Source organism: Vulpes vulpes, chromosome 2 (genome assembly GCF_048418805.1).
Source record: "Vulpes vulpes isolate BD-2025 chromosome 2, VulVul3, whole genome shotgun sequence".
In the NCBI taxonomy this organism is placed as follows: Eukaryota; Metazoa; Chordata; class Mammalia; order Carnivora; family Canidae; genus Vulpes; species Vulpes vulpes.
The window spans coordinates 19,417,064-19,438,500 of NC_132781.1; the positions used below are offsets into that span (position 1 = coordinate 19,417,064).

The 21,437-nt window shown below is 48.1% G+C and overlaps 1 non-coding gene and 1 pseudogene across 1 annotated transcript; one reads left to right on the top strand and one right to left on the bottom strand.

Moving 5' to 3' along the window:
• Positions 1-1,320: 1,320 nt before the first annotated feature.
• LOC112910661 (V-type proton ATPase subunit E 1 pseudogene) lies at positions 1,321-2,044 on the bottom strand (annotated as a pseudogene).
• Positions 2,045-3,140: 1,096 nt separating this feature from the next.
• Positions 3,141-3,247, top strand: LOC112910695 (U6 spliceosomal RNA). The gene has a single exon (XR_003233292.2). It is a non-coding gene; the product is annotated as a U6 spliceosomal RNA (small nuclear RNA).
• Positions 3,248-21,437: the final 18,190 nt, after the last annotated feature.

Consider the following 21,437-nt stretch of genomic DNA (forward strand, 5'->3'; position numbering starts at 1 on the left):
CTGTATACGTTAAAATGGTGAATTTTGTGGTATAGGAGTTATATCTTTTGGGGGAGGAGGGGCAGAGGGGAAGGCAGAGAAGCAGACACTGCACTGAGCAGGAGCCCCTCACAGGGCTCAATCTGACAACCGCAAGGTCATGACCTGAACCAAAATAAGAGTTGGCCTCTTAACCTAACCAACTGAGCTACTCAGGTGCTGAGCAGAGAGCTGGGGAGGAGAGAAACTTAACTAAGTAGGCTCCACGCCCAGCGCAGAGCTGGATGCAGGGCTTGAGATCATGACTGGAGCAGAAATCAAGAGTCTGACACCCAACTGACTGAGCCACCTGGGCGCCCTGTGTATGAGTTATATCTTAATAAAATAAATTTTAAAATACAGAATCCACAACATCTGACATAATCTGGAACTGGGTCTCAGAGAATTCTTTTGACTTGATGTAGAAGCTGCATTATATATACACTGGAGATAATTGAGTGTCTATTATCCAATATGGATAATGGGTTCTCTAATATAATAACCCAACCTATTGGACGTGATAATTGTAAAATTAGTAACTGGGCTGCTTACACACTAAGATGGGTGTTGTGCTTCTGTGTAAGTGTATGGAAAGGTTCCTAAGGTCTTTTTTTTTTCCACATAAACCTTTTGTTTTAATAAATAAGACATATTCATGGCTTAGGTTTTAAATCACATTTACAGGGTAGCCTGGGTGGCTCAGCAGTTTAGCGCCGACTTCAGCCCAGGTCGTGATCCTGGAGACCCGGGATCGAGTCCCATGTTGGGCTCCCTGCACAGAGCCTGCTTCTCTCTCTGCCTGTGTCTCTGCCTCTCTCTCTGTGTGTCTCTCATGAGTAAATAAATAAAATCTTTAAAAAAATCACATTTACAGATGAGGAACACTTCTAGGCCCAAACAGGTTAGTGGTGAAGCGACTACTGCTGGGAGGAATGCACGCCCCCATGCACTTTAAGCCTAAGAGCAAAGACTTCATGTCAGAGAACACCGTACACATCACCTCTAGGCTCAAGAACTGGAAGCAGAGGACTGGAGGAAGAGTGGAGACTTGGTGAAGCTCCTGTGACCACCATCTGATACCCTCACCTTCACACTACAGAAGCTGACAAAAGTTGTGCTACTTTTAGATAAGCTAAGAAGGAGCCTTCCTGATTATATGAAGTGGAACTTTCTCTCTATCGTTAACAATTAGGATAAGGCCATTAGCTACACAGAGTATCCACTGACAAATACAGATTATGAGAACAGGCAAGAGGAAGCCACACAGGTATCTTGTTTCTTCAAATATCAGAAACTTCCACGCCACAGCAGGAGAGCAGTGGATGAACTCTACCTCTCCCAAAGGTTTAGTCCAAAAACTTCCTGTTGGCATTTGCACCAAATAAGGCTCCCCGTACTTCTGGCATCATCTGCTGGGCTATGAGGTCCAGGTGGCTTTCTAGAGTATTGGAAACCTTTATTTTACTATCCCCATTATAAATCTCCACTCCACCAGCTATTTCCTCAGGCAGGTAGCATTCCTGATCAATTTGGACATCAACATCTTTTTTGGTGACAATTTTGTACATAGGAATCGCTTTTCACTGCAGCCTTCACCAGAGGGAAATCCTGTTTCCTGCAACGAACAATCATTCGGGGCTCCAACAACTGGTACAAACCCTGGAGGACCAGTCCATCCAGCAGCACTTGGTACCTGGTTGTATCTTTTACCACTTTGCTGAGTCTCTGTTTTGCTTCATTTATTAGGTCTGTAATAAGGTCATCTCTTGCTCTGAGGACTTTGAACCTTGCTTGATTCATCAAATTAGACATCTGAATTTTCTTTTGCTGCTCAATCTGCTTTTCTTTCTTCTCACAGTATCCCATAATCTTCAGTCTTTGGGTTTGCACAAGACAACCTTTCTCAATGTTGAACGCTTCCTCTGCCTTCACATCTATTTCCTTTGCTTTCTCGTTGGCTTCTTGTTCAATAAAAGCCATCGTATGCTTAATCTGCTTCTGCACGTCCAGCATCGCTGAGGGCCATGGCGAAAGCTGTGCTAGGCCAAAAGGCCACTGTCTCAAGCTTAGCCTGGAAGGTGATGGCAGAAAGCAGGAAAAGCGGTTCCTATGGTCTTATACTTTTGAGTTAAGTTTGCCCTTTGTATCAGTGTTTTATTAAATTTCAATAAGTAAAAGGGGAAAAAAAAGAATGTATACAAAATTTTCAGCCACTTGTATCTAAAGTCTTAAAAATATGGGGCAGCCCCAGTGGCGCAGCGGTTTGGCGCCTCCTGCAGCCTGGGGTGTGATCCTGGAGACCCGGGATCAGGGATCAAGTCCCACATTGGGCTCCCTGCATGGAGCCTGCTTCTCCTTCTCCTGTGTCTCTGCCTTTCTCTCTGTGTGTCTATGAATAAAAAAATAAAAAATAAAAATAAAAAGTCTTAAAAATGTGGGTCAGCCAAGTTTTTTTTTTTTTTAAGATTTTATTTATGTATTTATTTATTCATGAGAGACACACAGAGAGAGGCAGAGACATAGGCAGAGGGAGAAGCAGGCTCCCCACAGGGAGCTTGATGTGGGACTCAATCCCAGGACCCTGGGATTATGACCTGGGCCAAAGGCAGACTGTAAACCACTGAGCCATACAGGCACCCCTCAGCCAGGTTCTTAGCCAGTTTAAGGATTTGAGGGAGCAGTCTCCCCCCACCCCCAGGAGGCCAGAGACCAAGCTGCCTGGGGACAAGGCTCCAGGCAAGAGCCCACTGCAGACATCAGATCACACTGCAGACTGGGTCTAGGACCCAGAAGCCTGGACTCCTGAAAGGTGTTGGCCCTCACTTGCCCCTTCCAGCTCCCGACAGAGCAGACTTTACCAGGTGCCTCCCCCTTCTCTGGCTCCCCTCCGAATCACTCTTACTGGAGCATCTCACCAGCAGAGTGCAGATCACAGGCTTGACCCTTAGCTTCGAGGAACTTCAAGAAAGTGAAGTTCAAGAAGTTTTTTTTTTTTTTAAATTAGCAAAGCATAACATTTATTTCCTTGACATTTGTCGTCCAAAGAGTTCAGTGTTTCAGTGTCAGTTGAAACAGGGGAAGAATCTCAGGGAAGAATCCTTCACATAATAATAGGTCTATTGGTGCTCGCTTCGGCAGCACATATACTAAAATTGGAACAATACAGAGAAGATTAGCATGGCCCCTGCGCAAGGATGACACGCAAATTCGTGAAGCGTTCCATATTTAAAAAAAAAAAAATAATAGGTCTATTGGTAATAATGTCTCTCAGTTCTTTCCAAATCCATAAAGATGCATTTCCTGATGAGTGAATGAGCTCGGGGTCCAAGTCCCTGCTCCTCTGTGTCGGGTATACCTGGACGCCAGCTCGAGCTTGTAAATCAAGCCTCGTGTGTTTGCATCGGTGTGGCTTCTCCGTGGTTTCTCGGATTCGCAATCTTGTTGAGCAGTCCAGAAGTATGAAAAACATTCTATAGTATCATAGCCTTTGCCTCTGTAACTTCACTTCTAAGAATTGCCCCAGTGACATCATCAGAGATAGGAAGCAAAGGGGATTCAAGGATGTTCCCTGGAGTGTTCCCTATAATAGGGAAGACAAGAGGAGAAGAGGCAAGCGAATATGCATGATGGAATGTTATGCAATTAAAAATCATATTATAGAAGAATTTTTTTAATGAGTGCAAACAGCATGGGGTAAACGTTTCCTGTACCCAGAATTCCTTTGTTAAAATGCAGATTCTGATGCAGTAGGATTGGGGCAAGTCCTGAGATTCTGCATTTTCTTTTCTTTTTTTTATTTTTTTTATTTTTATTTTTATTTTTTTTTAAATTTTTTTGAGATTCTGCGTTTTCAACGAGCTTCCACATGATTCCTCTGCTGCTTGCTGGGACCAAGGGCAAAAATCATGGAGAGGTAATCCCAGGTAGGTTCTAGGGTGTGTGTCTGTGTGCATGGAAAAAAAGACATGGAAAATATCCCAAAAATGTTACATCAATTATCTCTAGGCCATGAAATTATGGGTGCTTTGTTTTCTTCTTTGTATGCACATATTTTTTTTAGTTTCTCTGATGACCATTATAACACAAAGATTAAATAAAAAATGCAAAAAGGCTGCTGCTTCTGTGAGTGCAATTAAACTTTTTGTCTAGTATCTCTCTCAAAATTTTTTCTCATCAAACTCAATAAGAAAAAAACAGTTCGTGGAAAGAAACAGCTGTAAGCCATTAAGGCCTAACACCATCAGTAAATCAAAGACACCACGATGGGGCTCTTGGGATCAATGACAGACCTGGATGGGCTATTTGGACCAGCTGAGTTATCAAGAAATGAGTGATGCCAGAAACAATGAAATACCGCATGGAAATGAATTTATAGCACCTTTTGTGTTTGTGGTTGGAATGACCGCGGATGTGGTGAAGTTGGAATGTGTATCAGCAGCCACAAAATAGATTTAGGTTTGTGTCTTGCAAAATTCATCTGAATTTCGTGGCTCCACTCACTAGGCCCAGAGATTAAGTCATCTCCTCTGGTAGGGTTTCAGTGAAGGCTGAATCAGATCCAGAGAGGGGGAGCATGCAGCGCAATGGCCAGCTTGCAGAGGATATTCAAGAAATACCGAAATACAATTTCCCAGTGTTTAGCTGTCGCTGGAAAGAAGCAGGCTGGAGAGCACAGGAAACTTAAAAGGGGCTCCAGGTTTCCCAAATACCAAAGGGGAAGCTGTACCCTGAGTTCTGTGGCTACATCCCTTGTGTTTGAAAGAGAAGGCTTGGGCTGGGTCTGCATCTTGGACTCTTAATGAGCTTTGATGTCTGCAGAACACGAACCAAGAGGAACCAACTGCTCTTCTGCTCCTACAAGTGAGAATTTTCTACAGCTTCTTGGCTGGCCTACCTGGAGTGATTCCAACCCTACCAATATAAGCTGGCTGCTTTGTAGCTGCTCTTTATTTTTTGAAAGGAAGCATTGTTGGTAACCAACATTTGCACATCCTCGTTGTGACTACATGACCAAGGGTGCCTAGGACTCAGGGAGAACTCTGGCCAGCCTCAATCTCTGCTGGATTATTCTTCCAGAATCCCAGTTACTAATCCTGAAAATCATCTTCTCATAAACCTATGACTCCCAGCCACCAAGCAAATAAAGTCCAGCTCTTGAATCATGCTTTCATGAATCTAGCATAACGATACTGCAGTGCAATACAACACCACCCAGGATTAATGTTAGACTCTGCAGGTTAAGGGCCCCAAGAAGACTGCTCTCACTTCAGAGAGCAGTTGCAAGTTTTGGGGTCTCCAGGTCACCTGAACTTCTGACCAACTGGCTATACATTTGGAGTTTCCCATGACCCCCTCATATTGGATAATTTGCTAGAGTGACTCACAGAACTCAGGAAAGCTCTTTATTTACAATTACAGCTTTATTTTATAAAGGATGCAAATCAGGACAAGACAAATGAAGATATCCATAAGGTGAGGTCTAGGAGGGCCCTGCACACAGGACTTCCATGTCCTCTCCCCATGGAATCAGGAGGTATCATTCTCTTGGCACATCAATGTATTCATCAATCAGGAAACTCAACCAAACTTTTTTCTAATCCCCAGAGTTTTATGGGAGGTTCATTATGTAGGCATTAATGATTAGACCATCAGCTGCATGACTGGACTCAATCTGCAGCCCCCTTCCCTCCCCAGAGGTCAGGCTGATATCACATGGTTCAGAGTCCCAAGCCTTTCAGATGACCAGCCCCTAACCTGAAACGATCAAGGTCCACAAGAGAGCTTCTTGCCATTTTCTACATGTACTTGGGTTATATCTCCCTCAATCTCTTACGTTGACGCCCTAGAGTAGCTGTGGAGCCTGTGTACAACACTCAACCTCTCTCTGTGCCTGTTTCCTCATCTGGAAAATGAAAATGTGAAGAGCGCCTCCTGTGGGCCTGTGGTCTGTAACACAATGGTGCTACCCTAGCATTTGCTGCTGCTCCTGTTAATAACGTTAATAAATAATAATGTGCACAAATTCTGCTCTCCTTGGAAGTGGGTCTTCTGCTTTACAATCAGCTTTCTTAAAGGCACCTTTTTTTTTGGACTTGGGACAGTTCAAAGACATCCAGCAACTTGGAACAGCTTTATAGCAATTGTAGTTACCAGAGTTTCTCCAAGCGACTGCCCGCATCAGAATCCCTTGGGGGTGCTTTGAAAAACACACTTGAGGGTGCCTGGGTGGCTCAGTTGGTTAAGCATCTGCCTTCGGCTCCGGTCATGATCTCAGGGTCCTGGGATCAAGTCCTGCATTGGGTTCCCTGCTCAGTGGAAAATCTGTTTCTCCTTTACCCCTCCCCCTGCTTATGCTCTCTCTCTCTCTCTCTCTCTCTCTCTCATGCTCACTTTCTCTCTCTCTCAAACACACGCACACACAGATTCTTTTGTACACTGAAGTTTGAGCATACTCGTGTGGAACTCCAGGATAGGAATTTATTATCTGTAGCCAGAACAGGGAGGGAGATCCCATGATGCTGGCCCATTCCATCCTCCACCACAAGGGCAGCACTCCTCGCAGGGCCAGGAATGAAAGTCCCCCTGGGAGGATGTTCAGCAAAGCCGGGGCCTTCCTTGGGGTCCTACCATTGAGTGCCAGAGGCCTGGTCTCAAGGACAATGCTTGGGTGGGATACAGGTAGACATTGACCAACACGGCTGGTGTCATTTATTCCTCAGGTGTCTCCTGAGCCCTCTGAGAACCCGACAAATTTCACAGGTCTTTCACACATGGGGCACAGATACAAACAGAGAGGCCCATAATCACCTCCAGAAAGAAGAGAAGAAACTGGAACCCCTGGCCAGACCATGGTCCTGCATGTCCCTTGTTGGCCTCAGTTTGAGCAGTGAATGGAAAAGCCAGAAAGAAGCTAACTACCAAAGCTCCGGGCCATGAGAAATCCAGCCCCCACACTAAGACCCCTCAGCTGGTGTTGGGGAAGCTTCCAAGATCCTGCAAAGCCCCTAGGTTCTGCTATTGAATGAACATGAAGATCGTCCTTCCCTCCCTTTGAGACATTCCAGGCCCTTCTAGAGTCCACCCGGAACCTAAATAAGCTACCCACGGGGATGGTGAGACTCCAGAATCAAAATAAACTTAAATAATATCCCCGAAAATTGTAAATTGTGTATTTAGGAATTGGAATGTACAAGGCAAGGTTTTCACTTCCTCTATTATAGCTTTCATGAAAGGGAAACAAATAACAAAGCTCCCCCAGGCTAAAGTTAGAGCCGACATATAGTTTACACCAAAAAATATACAGTTAGGTATCAATTTGGAATGCATGTACCTCCAGTGTGAAATCCTCTCCGTGACCACAAGCTCCTTAAAGCCAAAGCCAAGAGCAGGGGAGGCCTCTGTGTGGTCCGAATGCTCAGGAAGAGAGGGAAGTCGAATTTATTGAATGTTTACCCGGCACGTAACTCACACCACCTTACCACGTCCCTACAACGACACTGTGAAATAGGTTTAATCAGCTTCATTTTACAGGTGGGGAAACTGGGGTTTGGAATGACAAGAAACTCATCAAATGACATGGGAACCAAACCATTAGCTGCAGCCAATTTATCTAATGACTGATTTGCCTAATTGTCTGTTTGCATCTTTTAGTATCCTAGCTTTCCCTCCTCTTTCAGTATGCTAAAGACTTTATTAAAAGTATAAAATGTAAAAAATATATTTTTAGGGATGCCTGAGTGGGTCAGTGGTTGAGCGTCTGCCTTCTGCTCAAGCGTGATCCCAGGGTCCTGGGACTGAGTCCCGCATCAGGCTCCCCACAGGGAGCCTGCTTCTCCCTCTGCCTAAGTCTCTGCCTCTCTGTGTGTGTCTCTCATGAATAAATAAAATCTTTAAATATATATATATTAATTTTTTTTAATGATCTGCCAATTATTGACCAAAGCTGCTGGGTCCCACTGCTAGTGGGTAGTAGAGCTGGTAGTCTAAGCATCCAATCTGATTCCCCTGCCCATGACTTTGTGCTCCCCTCTTCAATGAGAAGAGGAAGTCAGAATTTCCCCTGGAATCTGAAACAGCTGGTCATGAGGGTCAGCGGCAGAGGCTGAGCGCCTATATGGACCCTCCCATCTGCCTGCCAAGGGCCAAGGGCTGAGGCTGCTGACAGCAGTAAGGGCAATGTCCACAGTCCGAGGCTTCAGTGTCCTCTTCTGTCTGCTGAGGACACCGGACAGGATGCTCTAAGGCTGTGGTACCCAAATGCTAGGGTGTGAACCCTGTGTGCCAGAGCCCCAGAAGGAACTCAAAAATTTACGTGCCTGGGCTTCACTCTAGATTGACTGAATCCAAATCTCTCAAGGTGGGTAACGAGCAGTTAGCTGTCTTCCCCACACTTTCAAGGAGGCCATGGCAGGTGCTGGGCAAGGATGAGTGGTTCTGGAGGGCCTCTTGTGCAGGATCAGGAGGATACACAGGAACTGAGGACACTGAGGATCACAGGAAGAAGGACATGGGTGTAGCAGCAGACACCAACGAGGTAGAGTGACCATGCCCAAGAGACGGGTGAAGACAGATGCCAATGACCTTGGCTCAGCACTCCCTATCCCCATCTCTGCTATGCCACAGAAGCCCCTGGAACTAAGGCGCTGAGCTGGGGGGGCGGGGGACACGACAAAACCCTGGAAAGACTGAATTTAAATTTGGAATTATGGAGTTCAGCTGACAATGATGAAGTTGTTTGCTGCTACCAGGCAGAGTGAGGGTCTCAAATAAAGATAGAGGAAAACGAAGTTGCATCTTTTAGTAGTCTCTAAATTGTAGCTAAATCATTTCTTTTTGCTGTCCAGTCAGGGGCAGGCTGGGACCTCAGGCCTTTCCAGCTGTGATGTCTGCTGTTGTTCTGACTCCTGGCCTTTTTGACCTTGTCGCTACCACAGAAGCCAATGCTGCTGCAGCTCAAGACACTGCCAAAGGACAGCCAGGTCAGGCCCCAGTGGGGCTTTGCTGGACCAGCCCGGGAATGTGCTTTGCCCCCCAGTTGTACGGTCAACAGATACTGTCGAAAGCACTGCGTGCAGGCCCTGGTTCTGGGGACAGTCAGTTGAATAAGATGCTGGCCTTGTCCTTACCACATTTACAGTCTTGCAGCAACAAACAATTAGAAGCCACTGGTTCTAGGGACTTAATCAGGAACTGCTCCTTGTTGCTGCTTTTAAGAAGTGGCATCTGCACATCTCCAGCTGCTCAGTCAACAAATATTTATTGAACAGCTACTCTATGCCAGGCTCTGTTGTAGGTGCTCAGGCTACGTCAGTGAACAAACAGTATAAGTATAAACAAAAGGGCCTCAAACATCTGTTTTTGTCTCTGCCCATCTTGATCTTGGAGAAGCAAGGGTTGATGCTTCAAGCTAAATGATCAAATGATAAATTCTGTTACAAGGCACTTCCCATCCCCACCAGCACCCCGTGAACTCCCATCCCCTTTTGATCCACAGTCAAGGCTAACTTCAAAAATCCCTTGGTAATCAGCTGGGAGCTTATAGGGCCCCGACAGTCCTTCAGCAGCCTGTGGGAATGTCCCAAGAGGAACATTTTTTGTCAAAAGAATGCCAGGAGTTTAATTACTGTGTGGCCCATATTGGTGATTTCCATTTGACAGAGCTGAGCCCAGACAGTTCCTAGGAAGGCCCTTTGTGCGAGGTCGTGGCCACTGGGGCCTGTTCTAGCCAGAGCAGGAAGGAGCCTGGGGCCTGTGCCCTGGGCAGGGGCAGTGGGAATGCTTTGAATGTCTCCTCTGCTTGTGGCCATGGGTTTTACCACTGGCTACTGGGGGCGGTTTAATTAATCATGTCCACTACTTGTCATTTATCATTAGCAAAACAGGAGGGGTTTGGGGTAGGGGCAGCCAAGAGGGCAGGGGCGGCTCTCTGAAAGCAAGGTGCCTAGATAAATTAAAGTTTTACCCATTAATCTCGTGGGGTGGCCGCTGTTGGGCAGCCTCACGTTGTTTCCTCCTGTTCAGTGGCCAATCTGGTTTTTCTGTCAGGGCTTTGCAGCAGCTTGTAGGGAGACCATCAAACCATTGTGTTTTTCCCTGTCAAATCCCAGCAAAAGGCTGTGTTGTGTGATGCACGTGGGAAAGAGAAAGGGTGAAATGTGTCCTGGGGATTGGTTCCCATTGGAGCTGCAAACCAGAACTCTAGGGTAGATCCAGTCTAAGGTTAGATTTTGTTTGGCCTCGACAGTGTTCGACAAATTGGAAAACGCTACATGAAAATCTGGGTTTCTGTCTTTTCTTGACAAAGCAAGATGTAGCAAAACCAAGCTCTCTTCTTCAGCAGGGCAATATGCAGCTGATGGCCATCTTTAGATGGTCAGGGCAGCCATGTGGGGTTGTGCGGGTTGTACACTGCACAAAGGCACAGGGCAGATGGGGCAAATGGGAGGTGATCCAGACCAGGCTGTCTGCCCAGCAGAGAGGACCTGTAGGCAGAATGTGGGCCTTCCAGTTCACCACCTCCAGAAATCCCTGCTGCCTTATTCCTGCTTGCCCATCCATGTATGTTACCTATCTGAGCTTGGTAAGCCCTTGACGTTTTGACTCCTTGTATATTCGGGACACTGTTCCATCTTCTCTCTGTGAGAAAGTCCTTTTCCACTTTCAAGGCTCAGCTCAATTCAAACTTCATCTGAATACTTTCCTGGGCTTTCCATAAGAAGTGAGGGTTCTGGGATCCCTGGGTGGCTCAGTGGTTGAGCATCTGCCTTTGGCCCAGGAGGTGATCCTGGAGTCCCGGGATCGAGTCCCACATCAGGCTCCTTACATCGAGCCTACTTCTCCCTCTGCCTGTGTCTCTGCCTCTCTCTCTCTGTGTCTCTCATGAATAAATAAAAACGTAAAAAAAAAAAAAAGAAGAAGAAATGATGGTGGTTCCCTGCTTTGTATTTTCTCAACCAGCCACGCACATGGCTCTACTATGTCACTCACATACTATTGCGCTCTAATTTGTTTCCAGGTCCTTCCTTCCCATGGACTTTGAGCCCCTTGAGGACAGACCCTACTCATTCCTGCTTTCCCTCTCCCTGGCACATAGTACTTAATCAGTGACGGTTGAATGGATGACTTTGTGGCCAAGTTGACTTCAGAGGAGAGAAATCCCCTAGATGCTGCCAAATTCTCAGGCCATTAAAGTTAGGAAGAGGTAAGAAATTTTAGCTTTGGGGTATTGAAATAAACTTGAACTCCTAGTTCCCTCTGTTGGATGTTCTCTGGGGCACTTACAATCTCTCTTTTTTATTTGTATTTATTTATTTATTTATTTATTTATTTTTAAAGGTTTTTTTAAAATTTGCTTTAGAGAGAGAGAGAGAGAGCACAAGCAGGAGGGGCAGAGGGAGAAGGAGAGAGAATCTCAAGCAGACTCTATGTGAGCACAGAGCCTGACATGGGGCTCGATCTCACAATCCTGAGGTCACGACCTGAGCTGAAACCAAGAGTCAGATGCTAAACCAACTATGCCACCCAGATGCCCTTTTTAATTTTTTTAAAGAAGGCTCTAGACCCAATGAGAGACTTGAACTCATGACCCTGAGATCAAGAGTCATATGCTCAAAAAAAAAAAAAGTCATATGCTCTACCGACTGAGCCAGTCAGGCACCCCAAAATCTCCCTTTAAAGATATACAGCCAATCTTTTTTCCAGCTTTGTTGAGATATAATTGACAAATAATACTGTGTAAGCTTAAGGTGTCCAACATGATGTTGTGATACATGTATATATTATGAAACGATACCACGATCAAGTTAGCTAACACCTCCATTACTTCACATAACTACCTTTTTGTGTGATGTTAAGACCTACTCTTTTAGGGGCACCTGGGTGGCTCAGTGAGTTAAGTGTTTGCCTTCAGCTCAGGTTGTGATCCCAGGGTCCTAGGATCAAGTCCTACATCAGGCTCCCCTGCAGGGCAGGGAGCCTGCTTCTCCCTCTGCCTCTGTCTCTGTGTCTCTCATGAATAAATTTTTAAAAAAATCTTAAAAAAAGAAAAAAGACCTACTCTTTCAGTCACTTCCAAGTATACAATACAGTGTTGTTAACTCTAGTCATGCTGTACCTTAGATGCCCCCTAGAACTTATCTCATAAATGGAAGTCTGTACCCTTTGATCCACATTTCCCCATTTCCCCAGGCCCTGGTAACCACCATTCTACTCCCTGTTTCTAGGAGTTCAGCTTATTTAGATTCCACACATAAGTGATATCATCCAGTATCAATCTTTCTCTGAATGACTTTATCTCACTTAGCCTAGTGCCTTCGAGATCCATCCACCTTTACAGATGGCAGGGTTTCTTTCTTCTGGTTATTGAATAATATTTCACATTTTCTTTTTTTTAAAAGATTTTGTTTATTTATTCATGAGAGACACAGAGAGAGAGAAGCAGAGACATAAGCAGAGGGAGAAGCAGGCTCCATGCAGAAAGCCCAATATGGGACTCAATCCTGGGACTCCAGGATCACACTCTAAGCCAAAGGCAGACCCTCAACCGCTGAGCCACCCAGGTGTCCGTCACATTTTCTTTATCTGTTGATGGATACAAGTGGTTTCCATGTCTTGGTGATTGTGAATAATTTTTCAGTAAACATGGGGACGAAGATATCTCTTCAAGATAGTGATTTCATTTCCATTGGCTATAAATCCAGAAGTGGGATTACTGGGTCATAGGGTAGCTCTGTTTTTAATTTTTTTGAGGAACCTTCATATTGTTTCCCATAGTGGCTGCACCAAATTACATTCTCATCAACAGTGCACAGGGATTCCTTTCTCTCCACATCCTCATCAACACTTGTGATCTTGTCTTTTTGAAGAACATTTGAGTCTTGAGCCATGCTGATTCAAGGGTTTCCTCTGAGCAGAACAATTTCTTGTTCTGTTGTAAGGAGCTGGCAAGAACCCAGACTTGCCCCTGCCAAGACCACCTGTGAAGGAGCAACACAGATGGTGTGGCCAGCAGAGCCTCTGGAGAGAGGGATTGCTGCCTCATTCTGCAGAACAATTTCGGGGTCCTATCACCTCCCCTTCCCCAGCCAAGCTGGAGCCTGAAATTTCATTAAGAACAAAAGGCCAATGTTCCTTCTGTAAATCATAGAGGGGACTGAACATGTAACTGCTTTAGGGGAGGAGACACACAGGTCTAAATTAATTCTCACTAAGGTGTAAATGACTGATAAAGGATTCTTTCCTAAACCCTCGAGGCCGTGGTGAGAAGGTAAAAAGATGTAGGAGATAATCAAATGCCTGAAGGGGGCTCCACGAGGAGGAAAGTGGCAACGAAAGGAAAGTCTGGGATTTAGGAAAGACCAAAGTTAGCTCAGGACTTGCCCTGGAGCCTGGAGAGGTGGCGTTGGACAGATGTAAAGGAGCATCAGGCCCTGTCGTGTCGACCTGCATCTATGCTGAGACCCCAGGCTTCAGAGGAGCAGCAATACCCACTAGGGCCATCAGAAACAGCCAAACTGTGAATGAATGGTCTGTGGCTGGAGCAACAGAGAAGGTGGATAAAGAGGAGCACTCGAGAAATCTCCGTGGGGTGACCGGATGAATAGGAAATCAGAGATGATGAAGATCTCCCTCAGGGTCAAGCAGCTCAGAGCCCAGGGGAGGAAGCAGGTGTCAACAATAGTTAGAGCCCCGCCAACGCTCCCCCACCTCCACAGGTCCTCCGCAGGAAGTGCGGCTGGAGTGAGAACACACCCGTTTGAATGGCAGAAAGTCCGAGATCTCTGGCATCAGACGGATTTGAGCTCAAAACGCAGCCCCCCCTCTCGTGACTCAACGATCCCAGGCAAGCCCCTAACATTCCTCGGAGCCCCTTCCTCTTTTGCAAGTTCGGTGTGAGAGCATCCACCCCACGGTGTGCTGTTGAGAGGAGGATAAGGGGCTGACACCTGGCAGGGGCACAGCACAGGGCAAGCACGCAATCGACGCTCAGCCAATCTTAGCCATTACCATTATCAGCCATTCCAAGAACCTGGGCTGGGGGGGAGGCAGTCATGTAGTCTGAGTCAGAGGAGATTCTTGATTTTGTGACGGGAAAGCCTGGAAAGAGAGGCAGAGGTTGTAGAAGTCCAGATCAGCTGGTTGGTGCCGCAATAACAGCTGATTCCAGGGTCTCAGGGACATCAACCACCATGGTCAAGTTCATTTCTCTCTCAGGCTTTGTGGGTGTCATGTGTCAGCTCCTGTCGCACCCCAGACTTCCTCTGCTCCAGTGCCCGGCAGCAAGGCCCCCGGCTGGGGCATTGCCGTCCCTCCGCACAGAGGGAAAAGAGAGCACGGTGAACCACACTTGGCCTTAGAAGCTTCCACTCCCCACTGACTCACACGTCCCACTTCACTGACTAGCTAGCACAAGTCACATGGCCAAGCCTGAGTGAGGCCACTGGATCAGGGAACTAGAATTCTCCTTCAGAGAGGAGGAGAGAATATTTGTGAACAAGGAGACAGTGTGTCACAGGCTGGGAGCAAATAATTAAAGGACAGGAGAAGTACCATATACTCTGCACAGTGCTGGGAGGACAAGGAAAGCTTCATGGGGGAGGTGACATGTGAGCTGGCTCTTGAAGAACGTGTAAGAGCTCACAGGAAGAGAAAAAAGGGAAAGATTTAGGTAAAGTGAAAAAACAAATGCCAAGCCACGGAATTGGGGAAAGGTCTGGTGTGTTCTCTAACAGGCTAACCCTGAGACACTGAATGGGGCCAGGACACGGGTGCTTGGACTGTCAGGCTCAGGATTCAGGACTTCAGGACTTCTCTCTAAGGTGATGGAAAGGCACGGGGCTTTCTGAGCAAGGAGATAGGATTTTGAGCCGTTGCAGTGGCTGCATGGAGGGATGGTTTTCATCCCTGCTGCAGAGAAGCAGCCCTAAGTCAAGGTGACTTAGGTGAAGCCCTAAGTCAAGGAGAACGCCCCCCCCCCTTGTGAAAGGTGAGGTGTTCTGCACTGCAGCTCAGAGAAGACCAGTTCCCCCGGGGGGGCCCCTTCCTGCTAGCGGGGAGCGGGCGCTGCTCGCGGGCCCAGGCCGGCAGGGTCGCAGCAGGACGGGCGCTCCAGCCCGGGCTGAGCCCCGCGGACCCGCCTGACCCCGCGCGGCCCCCCGCGCTGGGAGGGGCGCCCCTCCCCGGCCTCCGGAGGCCTGGCGTGGCGGATATTTGTGTGTGATACGATTGTAATTTGGGCGCCTTTTGGCCGCAGTAAATTGTCCTGTTTGCACAGCGCCAGGCTGAAATAGCCCGGCGCGCGCGCCCCAGGAAATGAGCTCAGGGCCGGGCCGCCGCGGAGAGCGCCTGCAGCCGCCCCGGCGCTCCCCTCGCCCCCGCAGGCCCGCGTGCGGCCCGGCGGCTATTTTTTCATGGACCCGCTTCAACAGCTCATTTGAATTATGATCGTGGAAAAACGCCACCGACAGAGCTCCCAGCGAAGTGGGAGCCGCGGCCGTGGGGACGTCGGAGGGGGCGCGGTGGCACCTTGAACCCAGGCCTGGTGGGAGATGGGCTGCTGGGGCCCCCTCCCACCAGGCGAGGACGAAAGCCACACCCCGCCGTGGCAAAGTATGATTTCACCCAAATGATTTCCCAGTAGGACTCTGCAGCCACGGAGGAGGACGTTTGCAGCACGGTGACACCCACATTCCCCTGCCCTGCGTGCCGCACAACAGCGATTTCAGTTTTTCAAGCTCCTGGCCCATCTTCACCCCTCCACAGGGACAGTCCTGTCCGCCTTGTAATGATCATGGCATATATACAATCCTGTGCCCTTTTTTTTTTTTTTTTTTTTTTTTACATGCCTTTAACTTCTAAATACTGGTTTTGGTTGTTAGAGATTTTTCCACTTTACCATTTCCACTCGGGGCACAGTATTAGATTGATCGGATGTGCCATCACTTACAGGACCATCCCCCTGTGTTGGCTGGAGAAGGTGTCTTCAGTTTCTCCGGATCATAAATAACATGGCAGTAAATGTCTTTGTAGATATAGAATGGTTCTCTCTTCCTGATGAATTATTTCCTTCGGATTAATTCCCAGGAGGAAGATTACTGGGCCAAAGGCTATGAACATTTTTATGTCGCTTGGTATTATTGCTAAATTGCTTTCCAAAAGGGTTGTGTCTGATAATTTACAGTTTTAAAGGAGGAGCTAACCAAATGTGTACACTGCACTTCCCTATCCACACACAAAGGGTATGACTGAGGGGATCAGCAGAGTAGGTCCCTGGGGGCCGCTCCAGGTGGGGGTAGGTGAAGGGTGACTCAGAGAGGTGGGTGCTGGGAGAGCCCTCACCCCAGTTTTGGTACTTTCTGGAAGGGCAAGCTTTGGATTTTGGGCTCTCTCTCCTGCCCTTTCTGTTCCCTTTGTCAGATGTTCAGACCTGTCACACCCAAACCCTCGTTTCCCTGTCCAGCTCCCAGAGTTCCCTTTAGCAGGATTTGCTGAACCAGCTTATCATGAAACAGGAGAGATTTGTGTCTTTGGCTTCTTGTCATCTTTGTAGCAGAGCTGAGCCCGCAGTGACGGGCTAAGGAGGGGTGCCTGGAGTTCGCTCTGAGAGAAACTGTGTACTTCTCAGCACATCCAAGTCCTCGCCAGGTAGGGCTGCGGTGGCATCTTCTCTATTTACAAAGACCAGGTGAAACTGAAGACAATCTGCTGTCCACACTCCAACTATCTGGTGTGATGCCGTGTCTCCCACAGAGAGGGGACAATGGTAGGAGACAGTTGGGCAAAGGAAAGGCAGATTTGGTTTCTGCTCTTTTGTAGAAACTCACGTGTTCCTAGGACAAGCCACTCAGGGGGTGTGGCTCCCAACTTGGCTGACAAGATGAAGTTCTGGATGGATCAGCCACATCAGTGGTGTCTCTGGGATCCAGAAGCCCTTGGCAGAGTCTCACTTAGGCTCCCAAATCATCCTCCCATGGCTACACCACAGAGAAGAGGACAGAAGGTGGTCCTGCCAGGAGGGACTCTGGGGTGGGAGGACAGCAAGGTGGAGCCTTGGGCATGTCAGGTCTGAACATCTGGCAGGGGAGGGAGAGGACTGGACAGGGAGCCTGAAAACTCCTGGGATAAACTGGTACCTGCCAAGGAGAGGCCAGCCCCAGGCGCCACAGTGCTTTCTTCTGACCCCCTGCTCTTGCCTCCAGAGCCTCCAAGGGACTGCTGGAAAGCCACCACCCTATCACTGGAGGGTAGCACACTCGAAATCACCCCTCCACCCCTGAGGCCAGCCGGGCCCGGGATCCCACTGCACCTGATTCCCCATCCCCTGGCGTCAAGTTCATGACCCCTTGGCTGCCCTGGCGGAGAGGACAGAAGGAAGCCCACACCCAGGGGAACTACCTAGACTGGTAATGGTTCTACCCTGACTCCGCTGGGTGGAGAGGGCATAAACTGGGGGATCTGGCTGTTCTCATTCTTAGGCTGATCCTCCCCTGCTTTGGGCTGTTTTCCCACAATCACTGCCTATTAGCAGGTAATCCTTTCCCACCACCCCACTCAGCTCTTTTCAACCCTTCAGCCCCAGTCCCTAATCTGGAATATTGTCCCGGTGCCTCCAGTTCTCACAGCCTAATCTATTTTGTACTTTACAACGGCCCCAACCGATTAGCGCTCAGCATCATCTTCTCTAGGTGACTGCATGGCCCTTTTTAGCCCAGTGTCACTTCATTGTCTTGTTCAGGGGCTCGTACAAGGTCCAGCTCCCCGGACCCTCTGGCGGCACTGCCTGTATCTTACACATCAACTGAACACGCTGGTGTCCAGCCCAGCTCAGAAGCGCACGTCGGTCAATTTCAGCTGTTCATCCAACTCCTTCTGCACAGATCAAGAGTCTTGGTGGAAAGTGACAGGAAGTGATGCTGGCTGGAAGCAGCAAAGGAGTTAATTGGAAGGATATTAGTGAGCACAAAGGGTCCACAGGAAGCCTGCGCACCGGGATGGAATGGGCATGTGAGTCCGAGGGACAGGAAACCAGCCAGTGTCATAACCCAGGAAGTTGGGTGAGGAGGCTGCCCAGGCACCACCCCTGTTGGCCACCACTGCCTCTGCTGTGAGATCACTGCCAAGTGTGGATTCTGGGTAAGTTAGGGGAGCAGCCGATTGGCCAAGCCTGGGTTACATGTCCAAGCCCAGACAGAGGTAGAGGATGTGGCCTTCCTGACCTGTGTGGTAGGACCCCTTCCATCCAGGCTTACTCCAGGCCTATTCCATACCCCAAAGTGGGATGCTGAGTAGCCCTGCACCCCCAAATGACAAATGTCTAATCATTACTGATAGTGTGTCAGATGTCACCCTGGTGCTGGAATCCAAACGTCCCAGCCAGGAAGTATGTGGATAAGAAAGCAACCTTAGCTCTGTTTGTCATTTTTGGGCACCTACTCCATGCCAGGCACTATCCACGGGCTTTCTCAGATGTCACCCCATTTAATCCTCACAGGGGTCAGAGCTGAACCAAAAGGGTTAAGCGTCAAGGGAGCAGCAGGCCTGCCAAGGAGTTAGGACAACTTCATACCGAAGCTACTGCCTAGCTGGGTCTTAGGGACAAGTAGATGGATTCAAGCAGGTAGGAAAAAAGGGAAAGGCATTCCAGGTGGAAGGCACAGCATGTGTAAAGGTGTGGAGGGATGACGGAATCAGAGGCTGCTCAGGCCATCGTGGCTGCTTGGTGTGGTCGGAATGTAGGAAGTGAAGGCGGGCCGGAGGCTCTGGCAGTGGTCTGTGCCAGAGATAGGGGGCCTTGAATCCTATGATAAAAACAGCTAATATATCTTGAACACTTAATAAATGTCAAGTCTTATATGGGGCCCTTTATGTTCATTATCTCCCTTGATCTTCACAATAGCCCCCACAAAACCCCTGTAAGACACTGAGGATCAGAAAAGTCAAGTGACTTGTTCAAGGTCACACATCTACTAAATTGGTGGAGCCGGGACCTGAGCCAAAACCCATGTCTATCAACCACTGATGGTGCCAGGGGGAACAATCCATGCCCTGCCTATGATCCTTATCTTTCTCAAAGACTATACTCCTTTGTAGGATTCCCCATCTCCTTCCGCCCCCCATGGAGAGTGATCGTCACAGTTCACATGGTGTGGTCCGTCTTCTTTGCCCAACAAGGCATGTCAAGGAGGCCATGGCAAAACTAGCACCTTTGTACCTTGAGATTAAAAAGCCAGTTTCTCTATTATCACTTTTTAAAAAAGATTTTATTTGTTTATTTGAGAGAAAGAGAGAGAGCATGAGTAGGGGGAGGGGTAGAAATAGACTCCCCGCTGAGCAGGGAACCTGATGTGGGGCTCGATCCCAGGATGCCAGCATCATGATCTGAGCCAAAGGCAGATACTTAGCTGACTGAGCCATCCAGGCACCCCTCTTATTACCACTTTCTGGTTTTGTATTGAGAGGACAGAAACCGCCCATAGAATCTTTTGTGAGTAGGGGGAGTTCTTGAAATAGAAAATACAGCCTTGTGCTTTGGCTGGGTCCTTTCAAGGCACCACCAGACAGAGGAACAGATGCAGAGGGCACCTGTCATAGTGGTTTCATGTTTGGGCTATGGTGAAGCGGCCCAGGTTTGAATCTCAGCTGCCCTGCTTAGTAAGTCATATGGCTGTGGGCAAGTTATCTAACTTCTCTGGGCTCTCAGTTTTCTTATTTATAAAACAGAGAATAACCCCTCATTGGGATTGGGAGGAATAAAGAATATGGTTTTATAAGGTATCTGGCATGTGGTGAACATTAAAAAAGAAAGAAAGAAAGAAAGAAAAAGTGATTTGGTAGGGGGAGAAGCAGTTTTATTCCACTTAACCCAGACCCTGTGATGGTCCTCTGGATCTAACACATGCAGTGGGCTGATGGGGTGGGTGGAGTGGAGACCTCTCAGAGTTGCTGCCTGGGTAGCATGTGTGAAAACGAGCTCCCAGCCATGCAGAGTCTGGCCAGGACCACGAGAGCAAACCCCATCAGGGTCTGGGGAAGAAGAGGTTGGTCTTGGTCAAGGAATCTGGAAAATTTATTTGATAACATGGAATTCAGATCCAGCTTCCAAGAATGTGGAGGGTTGTAAAACCTTGATGGGGAGATAGCATTTTGGGTGGAAGAAACAGCAGAAACCATGGGATGCAGGTAAGAGAGAGAGGCCTTTGTCACATCAAAACATCCCATGAGCAATGGACAACCCCTATCCAAAACCCTTCCGGGTCATGACAACCAGCCTTCCCTCCTGACTCCTGATATCCTGTATGTCCCACATAGAAAGATCCCAGAGGGGTTCCCAGATGAGCTCACTTGCAATGTCCTCAAGCTGTACACTGGCCCTCGAGGCCTGAGGGCTCCTGCTATGCTGATATCACCCGGTGTTGCCTATCAGCTGAAGGCACACCGCCTTCCAGAATGCTTCCTACAGCTCAGCAAAGCAGGGCAAGATCCAAGAACATCGTTCCGAGAGGGGGGGGCGGTGTCCAAGTCCTCCACGTGAGCATCCTGCAGCCCAGGGGCTTGTCCCTGCTGTCTCAGGTAAAATTTTGGAAACCTCAACCCCTAATTACCGCCTGGCACAGGGCACCCAGTGGTTTCCGGGCGGCTCGTGTTGATTCGCGCGCAGTCTTCATAGGACATGGGTCTGGGCTAAATTTAAGCACCGTCACAGACAATTTACCAGTTTTCTGTGGGGGGAGTAATTGAATGGTAAACCATAATTACCGATACAACTGATACCTTAATTCCCAAAACAATCTGTGGAGGTGTGTGGAATTCAAATCAGTCCAATTAGAATTCCATCTTCTCATAATAAAATACTGCATAATTGCTAATTGCCCCCCTGGCTCACCATATTTTAAGGCAGAAAGTTGGGTTTGTTTTTTAATATGGCTTTTATTTTAAAGTGTTTGTTTTCAATTTTGGACCACTGCCCACGAGAGGGAAAGGACCCAGGGCTCTGGACTTTGGGCTTCTCTGGAGCCTCAGTGCTTCACCCCTTGGCAAGAGCAAGAGGCTAAGGATAGGGCCAGATATGCATGGGGCTTCACTGATGTCTGAGGCCTGGCTCTTAGCAAGGCCAGAAGAAGCTCTGTTGACATAAACCACTTGAGTGTTAGGGCGCTCCTGAGTTGACAAAGCATCCCAATGAGCATTAGAATCAGACTTGCAGAGGCTCAAACCAGACCATAGGATGTGTGGCAAGTGATTCAACCTCCCTGGGACTCCATTTCCCTAGCTGCAGAATGGGTATAATAATTGACCTCCGGGATCCCTGGGTGGCTCAGCGGTTTGGTGCCTGCCTTCAGCCCAGGACCTGATCCTGGAGACCCGGAATCAAGTTCCAGTCGGGCTCCATACATGGAGCCTGCTTTGTCCTCTGCCTGTGTCTC